Consider the following 10,279-nt stretch of genomic DNA (forward strand, 5'->3'; position numbering starts at 1 on the left):
CCACGAGGCTCTCATCCAATGACAGCAATGATGGTTATTTGTATTAACTTCATTAATTTTGTTCTCATGCCAATCCATTGCTTTACAAACATGTATTCAGCATGTTTGCATGGCTCCCTTTTTTAGTTTTTTTTCTTCAAAGATTTATTCATATTTTGAAAAGCAGAGTGAGAGAGATGGAGAGATCTTCCATCCACTGGTTTACCCCCCAAATGGCAGCAACAACCAGTGCTGTGCCAGGTTGGAGCCTGACACCCCATCCAGGTCTCCCACGTGGGCGGCAGGGCTCCAAGGATGTTTGCTGTTTTCTGCTGCTTTCCCAGGCACATTTAGCAGGGTGCTGGATCAGAAGTGGAGCAGCTGGAACTCAAACTGGCACCTATCTGAAATGCTGGTGTTGCAGATGGCGGCTTCACTTACTGCACCACAATGCTGGCCTCTAGAGTTTAATGTAATCCTCATCTATAAGGAGACAAATTCAGAGAAGTGATCAGGTCACCACATAAACAGCTGGGAAGGCTCAGATTTTCATCCTGTGCTGCTGTTCACCACCCTGCAAACCTTTCCCCCCGTTGGTTAATATTTGAACGAGTAGGATCTGTATGACAGCTATGCAGGTAGACTGGCAGACAGACAGAAAAGAAAGGAGGTAGGCAGGAAGTCGGTAGGCAGATAAAGCAGGGTTGTGGGTCCACTGGCCTCACGAGAACTGGGTGCTTGCTAGGGCCACACACTGACCTTGGGGAGGGCTGCTTAAGCAGAATGGAAACAGTGGAGACAGGAAACCCTGAAAACCGGACCTGTACTTCCACTTTCCATGACAGCCTAATATGGACTTAGAGTCCTCAGGAAAGTTTAGATTTTTTTAAAGACATTTATTTGTTTGAGAGGCAGAGTTACTGAGAGAGGGAGAGACAGAGAGAAAGGCCTTCCATCCGCTGGTTCACACTCCAAATGGCCACCAGGGCCAGAGCAGGGCTGATCTAAAGCCAGCAGCCAGGAGCTTCTTCTGGGTCTCTCACATGGGTGCAGGGGCCCAAACACTTGGGCCATCTTCCACTGCTTTCCCAGGCCACAGCAGAGAGCTGGATTGGAAGTGGAGCAGCCGGGACTCAAACTGGCACACTTCGGGGATGCTGGTGCCGCAGGCAGAAGCTTAACCTACTATACCACAACACCAGCTCCCTAGACTTTTTTTTGAGTTCTCTGTACAAGAGGCCAGGATCTTTCATGATATACAGAAATATTTTTTTTCTGTTGAAAATGATAGACAAAATGTTGGTACCTGAAGGGAAAAACATTAGGTTATCTGTCAAACTCTTCGCAGAACATCATCTGATGATGTTGACTAAATTCAGCAAACAGGTACTTTTTATTTTATTATTTGATAGGCAGAGTTAGACAGTGAGAGAGAGACAGAGAGAAAGGTCTTCCTTCCGTTGGTTCACCCCGCAAATGGCTGCCACGGCCGGCGCACTGCGCCAATCTGAAGCCAGAAGCCAAGTGCTTTCTCCTGGTCTCCCATACGGGTGCAGGGCCCAAGCACTTGGGCCATCCTCAATGCCCTCCCAGGCCACAGCAGAGAGCTGGACTGGAAGAGGAGAAACTGGGACTAGAACCTGGTGCCCATATAGGATGCCAGCGCCGCAGGCGGAGGATTAATCAAGTGAGCCACGGTGCCAGTCCTAGCAAACAGGTACTTTTATCTAACTATGCAGGCATTTTCTATCAGATCTATTCCATCCCAGGTTCAGAACTAGGTGCTGGGGAAGGCACAACTTTTATTTTTCAGTCTATAAGTATTTACATCTCTTTACCTTTGATGTTATATCTATATCTATATCTATCTATCTATCTATCTATAGTATGCTTATTCACATATAAATATAGATAGGTTCGGCCTCAAGTAGTGTTTATTGAGCATTTATTGCATGTCTGGTACTGCATTGCACACTATTTCATGTAACTCTTCCAGAAAGTGTGAGTGAGGAGGTCGGCGTTGTGCTGCAGTTGTTATAGCTGCTGCTTATGATGCTGGCATCCCGTATTCCAGTCTCTGCTGCTCTGCTTCTCATCTAGCTTCCTGCTAACACACCTGGGAAGGCACTGGAAGATGGCTCAAGTGCTTGGGCCCTTGACATCCAGGTGGGAGAGTTCCTGGCCCCTGACTTCAGCCTGGCCCAACCCTGGCTGTTGCAGCCAATTGGGGAGCGAATCAGAGGATGGAAGAACTCTCCCTCTCTCTCTCTCTTTCTGGCTCTCCCCCTTTCTCTGTTGCTTTGCCTTTCAAATAAATAAATAAACACACATCTTAAAAAAAAAAAAGCAGCAGCAGCATCTATGAATTAGGGGACCCTTTTCTACAGTTGAGGAAACTGAGTGTCAGAGAAGTTAAAGAAGTTGCTGAAACTGGTGGCAGAGCCCTAGCCCAGTGTTTTGATTTAAGCTCCATAAGGAGCCAGTCATGGCAGGAGGTGCAGATATGTAAATAAGTTCATTTGACTGGGGAACCGTGGTTATGTGGCCTCCTTGGTTCCATACCTCTGCAATTGGAATGTGCTGTGTACAATTATCAGTGAGATATACTAACTTCTAAAAGTTCATCACTGTTTGGTGTGGGTCTCTGGGGACCTACAGGTGTTTGGTTAATTTGAAGGAAAGATTTAGCAGGGGAGATGAGACATTAGTGTCCAACCTTGGTTAATGCAGTCTCTCAGTTAATGAGCTCTTGGTGATCAGGCCCTTGTCGTAGTCCCCTCTTCTCTCTCCTGCAAAACTGTGCAGTACTACTTAGAGTTTCCCTGAAACACCATGCTGTCTCAAGCCTCTGGGCCTTTGCACGTGCAAATCACTCTGTTTGGAACACCTGCTCCTCACCTTTGTGCATTTTCAAATCTTATTCCTTCAGGTACGCCTTCTCTCAACACTGCCTGATGCTGCATGCTGTCATTGCCGTTTTGAATTTCATTGCCTTGTCCTTCCTTGTATCACTACTATCCTCTCGATGCTGTTGTTTTACTAGTTTTCAGCTGTTTATCTCTCTGTCTCTTCCACCGGATTATAGACTCCCTGAGGCTCTTAAGTCCCTAAAGGAACCTCGTCAGATTCATGTCTGTGTGTCTGATGCCTGGCACAAAGTGAATGCTCAAATGTTTATTGAATGAAGAGATAAATGAGTCTAGAGACACAGTGCAGAAGAACTTAGTTCTGGAGTCTTATCTGCCATTGAGAATCATGTGTCCTTGAGCAAATCGCTTCCTTCTCTGGGCTTTAATCTCCCTATCTGTAACGCCAGGAAGTTAGATTAAGTGATCACCAAGGGTCATTTGGGCCTCAGTCTTTTATGATATTAAGATGTTATGATGGTAAGAGGCCAACATATGAGACATTGAAGTGGGACTTTATTAATCACATGGCATTATTTTCCTTACAAGAGGGGTTCCTTATTTTGAGACACTCTAAATTATGCCAAATTTGGTTTGCATCAAAATTGTTTAACCAGAAACACCATCAGTAGTGAGAAGTTCTGACTTGTCCCATAGAGTTCAAGGCTGAAGTTGCACAACTGTTTCTACATGTTTGTTAGGCCCAATTAATATTTGTCAAATAGATAAATTGATGTATCAATCCCTTTATAATCTTATGGCTTAGACAAAAGGCATGATTCTTCATTGATTTAATCATTTAACAAGATCTTTGGTGATTTACTCTGAAATCGATACTGGGACACATTGGACAAAATAGATATGGAACTTACCACTTTGGTTGGGAAGACAGACATTATTCACCTTATACACAAAGTAGAAGTTACAAACTGTAAAAGAGCTGCAACCTCTTTAGATTATAAAGGGCTTTTCACACAAGTGACTTCATGAGATGTCATATAGTACAGGGATTGAAAGCACAGATTTTGGTGTTATACAGACCTGGGTCTGGGCCTGGCTTGCCCACTTATTTATAAACTGAGATCTTGGGTAAGATCCTGAACTTCAGTTTCCTCATCTTTTGAATGGAAGAATAACGAGGATGTTCATTGCAGACCAATAATAATATAAGAATGCAATGAGATGGTCAGTGAAAAGTACCAGGTGCAATGCCTGAAACAGTAGCTATCTTATTACTGTGCATGTTTCCCACATACAGCGCTTTACTCTGTTTATTTCACTTCTTCCAGAGAAGTTTGGAATTCAAACAGGTTCGAGTTCACATCTCAGGTCCACCACTTACTAGACACAAAGTGGGACTTAAGAATACCTGTCTCATAGCATTGCCAATGGCAGTAAATGAGGTGAGGTTTTTAGGGAGCCACAGGAGGGTCTCATTCACAATAATATATGTATTGGCTTTGGCATCTGTTATTGTCCTTTATTGGTCTGCTGTGGCCAGGGAAGCAGGGTCCACTTCATTCAAGTCACAGCAACTTTAGGCAGGAAGGAACTTCTGGGACCCCTCCCAAAGGAGCAAAGAAGAAAGGCGGGCACACAGACTCCTTGAGTGTTCAATACTGAGACCTTGAGAGAGACAGGGGAAGATCACAGAAAATGTTAGGGAGGCAAATTTACCTCTTCCCTTTTACAGCTAGGGACTAAAAATTAAATTGACATAAGACAGATTAACAGGAGAAAAGCCTACAAAACTACTTAATATAAGTTGTGTGTGAATGGTCTATTAGCCAATTTTCTGTTACTTTAACTAAAATCACTGAGAGGAGCTTCTTTGGAGAAGATAAGTTTTATTTCAGCTCACAGTTGGAGGTTCCAGGATGGCGTAGCCCCGTGGTCTAACGTCTGATGAGGGCTGCTCATGGTGGGTGCAGAAGCACGATCAGGAAAGAGAGAGAACCTAGACTCAAATAATCAATCCTCTCTAGAGAACTGCTCTCCAGGGGCACACCTCCAGCAACCCAAAGACCTCCCATGGGCCCCACCTCTCAGGTACCGTCATTGGATCAAGTTTCCATCATTAACCCATCAACCACTGACATTAAGAATCAGAATTTTATCAGCTGCATGAGTTTTGGGGAGACAAATCCTGCTGTACTCACAACATGTGATGGCCCTCATAAGGGAATGAAGATCCAAAGAAGCATCAGAGTTGGCTTTTTATATATATAGTTGGACAGAGAAGAGTGAACTGTGAAGTGTGACAAGGTAAAGGGGCCTGGGCCAGGTTAGTTCAATGGGGAGAGAAGTGACTAGGAAGATGAGGGTCCGTTCAATAAGATTTTATAAAGATTTCCCTCAATTTCAACTTCCTATCCTTGATAAAAAGAATGTTATTTACAGGGGTAGGCTCCTGGCACAGCAGTTAAGATGGCACTTGGGATGCCCACATTGTATACTGGGGTGCCTGAAATCAATTCCCAGCTGGGGCTCCTGATTCCAGCTTCCTGCTATGTACCCGCTGGGAGGCAACAAGTGATGGCTCAAGTTCTTCAGTCCCTGCCACCCACACTGGAGATCCAGATTGAGTCACAGGTAATTGGCTTCAGTCTGGCCCAGTCCCAGCTGTTGTAGGCATTTGGAAAGTGCACCCAAATGGGAGAGTTCTCTCTTTCTCTGCTTTTCAAATATATAAAATAAATCCAAAAATTTCAAAAGAATGTTACTTTAAAAGAATGTATTTTTACTTTTTTCTTTTGGTATAGGAAAGACATTTCTCACATGAAAATCTTATCTTCTACTTTTCAAAGCCAGAATGAAGGTCAGAGTGATGGTCAATGTGCCAGAGCAGCATATTTTGGGATGGCATATTCTTAACTTCTTCAAAAGCAAGCCCAAATCCCCTGGGTCTCATGAGACATGGTAGCTGAGTCATCAGACTTGAGTAATAGGAGCTGTGGTCTTAGTGGATGTGTGGTGATAAAGGGTTTTTGTGCGGAGAGCTTAAAGCAATAACCTTAGATATTAGGCTGTGGGATTTGAGAAATGTCCAGTTAGCTGCAGGGAGATGAAATATAGGCTACCTTTAAGGCCTCTTCTGCCGGATTGCCCTGTGACTCTGGGATCATGGTGGGTCCAGGAAGCAGGAGTCAGCAACTCCAAGCACACAATCAGGAAGGCACTGAATGTTTGGAAGGAGTGCCAGATCCAAAAAGAGCACTTCTTTGTCTATGTGCCATCTAGGACAAAGCAAAGCAGATTTATTAGCATCTCCTTGAACTGCAAGGAAGGGTCTAAAAAATTTAAATAACAAAAAGGGGTAAATGGAAATTGATTGTCATCATATTACTAATTCAAAAAGTATAAAAGTATAAAATGTTATTGCTAATGTCTTTACTTGTGGGAGATTTTATTATTTTACTGTACTAAACATGAATATGTATAAGGGCTTTGTCTCCCTAAGCATATTTTTCCATCTACACTTAAAAAAAAAAAACCCTACACATTCATTTATTTGAAAGGCAGAGTGACAGAGAGAAGGAGAGAAATGAGAGAAAGAGATCTTCCATCTGTTGGCTCATTCTCCAAATTGCTCCAATGACCAGAGCTGGGCCAGGCCGAAGCCAGGAGCCTGGAATTCCATTTGAGTCTCCCATGTGGGTAGCAGGAGCTCAAGCAATTGGGCCTTCTTCTCCTTCCTTCCCAGGCATGTTAGCAGGAGCTGACTTGGAAGTGGAGCAGCTGGGACAAGAACTGGTGCTCTGGGGCCAGCATTGTGGCACAGTGGGTTAACGGCCTGGCCTGAAGTGCCGGCATCCCATATCGGTGCCGGTTTGAAACCCAGCTGCTTCACTTCCAAACCAGCTCTCTGCTATGGCCTGGGAGGGCAGTAGAAGATGGCCCATGTCCTTGGGCCCCTACACCCGTGTGGGAGACCAGGAAGAAGTTCCTGGCTCCTGGCTTCGGATTGGCACAGCTCTGGCCATTGTGGGAGTGAACCATTGGATGTGAACCATTGGATAGAAGACCTCTCTCTCTCTCTTTGCCTCTCCTCTCTCTGTGTAACTCTGACTTTCAAATAAATAAATAAATCTTAAAAAAAAAAAAAAAGAACTGGTGCTCACATGGGAAGCTGGCATTACAAGCAGTGACTTAACTCGCTGTGCCACAATGCTGGCCCTCCACCTACTTTTATGAGAATAAATATTTCATGCCTTTCAACCACATAGTCTCTTAGTGACTTTCAGGATTTAACTGTCATGCAAGAGGGTGCAGTAGGGCGTTAACTTACAAATGGCTTGGTAGTTGAGCCACTCCACATTGGAATGCACAGACAGTGGGGATTTCAGGAATATTGCCGCCTTCCCCAGATACACCCTTGCCACTCCTCTGAGTCCCAGTCAGCATTAGCAGCATTTTAATGTCTTTAAGAAAGTAAGTACTTTCTATGTGTTGCTGTTTTTTCCTTTGTTTTTTAGATGGATGGAAAAAACGATGGGTAGAATCTAAACACCAGCCGGATTATGGGAAATTTCAGCTCACTGCTGGAAGATTTTACGCAGACAAAGAAAAAGATAAAGGTAAATGTGGGATTCAGGAATACACTAATTGACAAAAAAAATTGTGACTGTCAGACAATTGTCTTTTATCTACATTCAAGTCATTTCTTGTTCTTAAAAATAGAAAAGAATAAACTTCCCTAGAAAAATGCTAACATCCATTCGCTGAATGACATCTCAAACCAAGCTCTTACATCCATTGTCCCCATTAATCTCCCTAGCAACTTTGAGAGGTGATTACTATTATTTTCCCAGTTTTGCAAAGAAGCCTCAGAGAGGTAGAGCCACTTGCCCGGGGCTATATACACAGCTGGCAAGAGGTGGGGCTGAGATCTGATTCTGGATCTGCCACCAGGGACTGTGTTCATTAGCACTTTTCCCAGGCCGCTGGGGTTTTTCAAATATCACTCTACTTGAAATAGAGGCAAGCACCATAGAACACCCAAATCTCTCTCTCCCCTACAACCGCTTAGTGAGATGGAGAATGAAAACAGATAAACCTAGGGCTGACTCCTGTGAGTCACTGGCTGTGTCATTTTGGGCAAATCTTACATCTCTGAGCCCTGATATTATATAGAGGTAATAATCACTGCCTACCATTAGCCTGGGCTGTTGGGAGAGTCAAATAATGTTGTGGAGGAAGGGTGAGCTCTGAGGACAAGGTCTGTGGGCATGTTTTTTTTTTTTTTTTTTTTTTTTTTTTGCTGGAGAAAGCTTTGGTCCTATAAATAGAATCCATTGATCGTTCCCTGGAGTGGTTTCCCATCTTCTCCCTCCTGGCTGCTGTTATGAATCTGATTTTCATGTTTATTAAGGGAGAGAATTATGAACTGGCTTGAGCACTTTAAATCTCATTTAAATCCACTCCGGAAAATTGTTTCCAGAGGAGACAGAATGGGAGCCTGAGAGGTCCCTGGGAGGCCTGTGCCTCCACGACCCCTGTGAAGGCAGTCTGCTGCCGCCCAGTCTCATCTCTGTTGAATTGTCAGCTATCGCGTCTCACATCTTGTCCCAGTTAGGCTCATTTGATTCTGCCTAGCTAGCTAGAAGGGCCTTGGGGTGCAAATGAGGTTGAGAGAGAGCGGGGAGTGACTTGGGCTGCCTGCAGGGCTTGGCAGAGCAGTGACTCAAACCATGACTTCATGCCTACAAATTGTGTGCTCTTTCCCTGGTGCCCACTCCCGCCCCCATGCAGTCTTCTTGGGCTACTCTAGCCCACCTTAAGATCTTCGGGGAACTAAGCATACTCCTTAAAGTGTAGGCACGATAACATATCGTCAGGCATGAAAGTGCATACCATAGAGCCTGGGGTGCTATAAATGCCTAAGCATCATCATCGGAATCAGACCCGGGGATCCTTCCAGGCAAGTTAGCACAGTGAGCCCAGGCCCTGTCCTAGATGCTGGGAATATAAAGACGCCTTTGATCTTCAGGAGCTTAAAAATTATTCAGAGCCTGACATAAGCCCATGGAAGTTCAGACAGCTGCGGTGTTTTGAAGGAAGGCCCCTCAGGAAGCACGGATATTGGTGTAGCTCTTACTTACATTTTGTGTTGACAGTTTACAAAGTATTTCTCACGCCTCTTACCCATGTGGTCTTCATCAGGAATCTCCCAGGTAGGAGTAAGTATCCACGTGTTGCCGAAGAGGGCCTGAGACTCAGAATGACAGGAATGTTGCTTGCTGGAAGCGGGGAGACGTGGCTTGTATGTCTCATCTGTGACTGTGTGTGCTTTCTTCGTCTACAGAGTCATGTAGTTAGACTATGGAGAGGCTCCCAGACTCCCGACAGCCCTGGTATTTTCTGAAGGAGAGGAAAAGCTCATGGTGGAGGGTGGGAATTCCCCAGACTGGTTGGGGATGCAGACACGTGACAGAGCCCTCAATGTTGTCATATTAGTGGTGGTGTTAGTAGAGCCCACCTCATGGAGTTACCACGAGGATTAAGTTCTATGAAACACATGGGTGAATGCATGTGTTCCATACATGTTAACAACCATCACTGCTCAATCTAAGAGGCAGTGTAGGACTTCTTTCTTCAACAGCACTTGGGCGTGGCACAGCCTCATTCTGGCCACCTAAGAGGCCTCAGAGAATCAGGGCTTGTTTTGTAAAGCTGCAGAACAGAATTCTGTAATCTCTTGAAAATTAAAGACAGCATGGTATAGGAGAAAGGAAGAATCAAACAAACATGGCTTAAAATCTGAGCTTGGAGGGGTAGGCATTTGGTCTTGTGTTCAAAATGCCACTTGGGGCACCCAATCTTGGGCATCCCAGATTGAAGGCCTGGGTTTGAGTCCCCACTCGGCTCCTGATTCCAGTTTCATACAAGCATGCGCCTTGGAAGGCACATGATGCTGCTGCAGGTGCTTGGGTCCCTGCCTCCCACATAGGAGACCTGGACTGAGTTCTCAGCTCCCCAGTTCCAACCTGGCCCAGCCTGACCATTGCGGACATTGGGGGAGTGAACTAGCAGATGGAAGATCTCTGTATTTTGTCTCTTTCTGCCTTTCACATAAATAAATTAATCTTAAAAATAAAAAATCCCAGCTTGGTCCCTGACTAGCTGTGGGCCCTAAACAGATCGCTCCATGACTCAGCCTCCTGCTTTGTGAAGTGGGAATATCCATTTTGCAGGGAGGCTTGAAAGAGATGTGGGTAAAGCTTCCAGCACAGCAGCTGGTACATAGTAGATATGTAAGAAAATACCAGAGCAGCCAGCGCCGCGGTTCACTAGGCTAATCCTCTGCCTTGCGGCGCCAGCACACTGGGTTCTAGTCCCAGTCGGGGCACCAGATTCTGTCCTGGTTGCCCCTCTTCCAGGCCAGCTCTCTGCTG

At 45.0% G+C, this 10,279-nt stretch overlaps 1 long non-coding RNA gene across 4 annotated transcripts in view; it reads right to left on the minus strand.

Annotated features, from left to right (window-relative positions):
• Nucleotides 1-4,349: 4,349 nt before the first annotated feature.
• LOC103350187 (uncharacterized) overlaps nucleotides 4,350-10,279 on the minus strand; it is a 54,480-nt gene continuing 48,550 nt past the window's right edge. For 2 of the 4 annotated variants that reach the window (XR_011390713.1, XR_011390716.1), the window contains 4 exons: nucleotides 9,030-9,245; nucleotides 7,174-7,426; nucleotides 5,966-6,121; nucleotides 4,350-4,511 (listed from right to left, as the gene is read on the minus strand). This is a non-coding gene — a long non-coding RNA (uncharacterized lncRNA). The remainder of the gene's footprint in view (nucleotides 4,512-5,965; nucleotides 6,122-7,173; nucleotides 7,427-9,029; nucleotides 9,246-10,279) is intronic. The other 2 variants (XR_011390715.1, XR_011390714.1) reach the window with 2 other exon arrangements.

The sequence above is a fragment of the Oryctolagus cuniculus genome, chromosome 7, assembly GCF_964237555.1.
Source record: "Oryctolagus cuniculus chromosome 7, mOryCun1.1, whole genome shotgun sequence".
In the NCBI taxonomy this organism is placed as follows: domain Eukaryota; kingdom Metazoa; phylum Chordata; class Mammalia; order Lagomorpha; family Leporidae; genus Oryctolagus; species Oryctolagus cuniculus.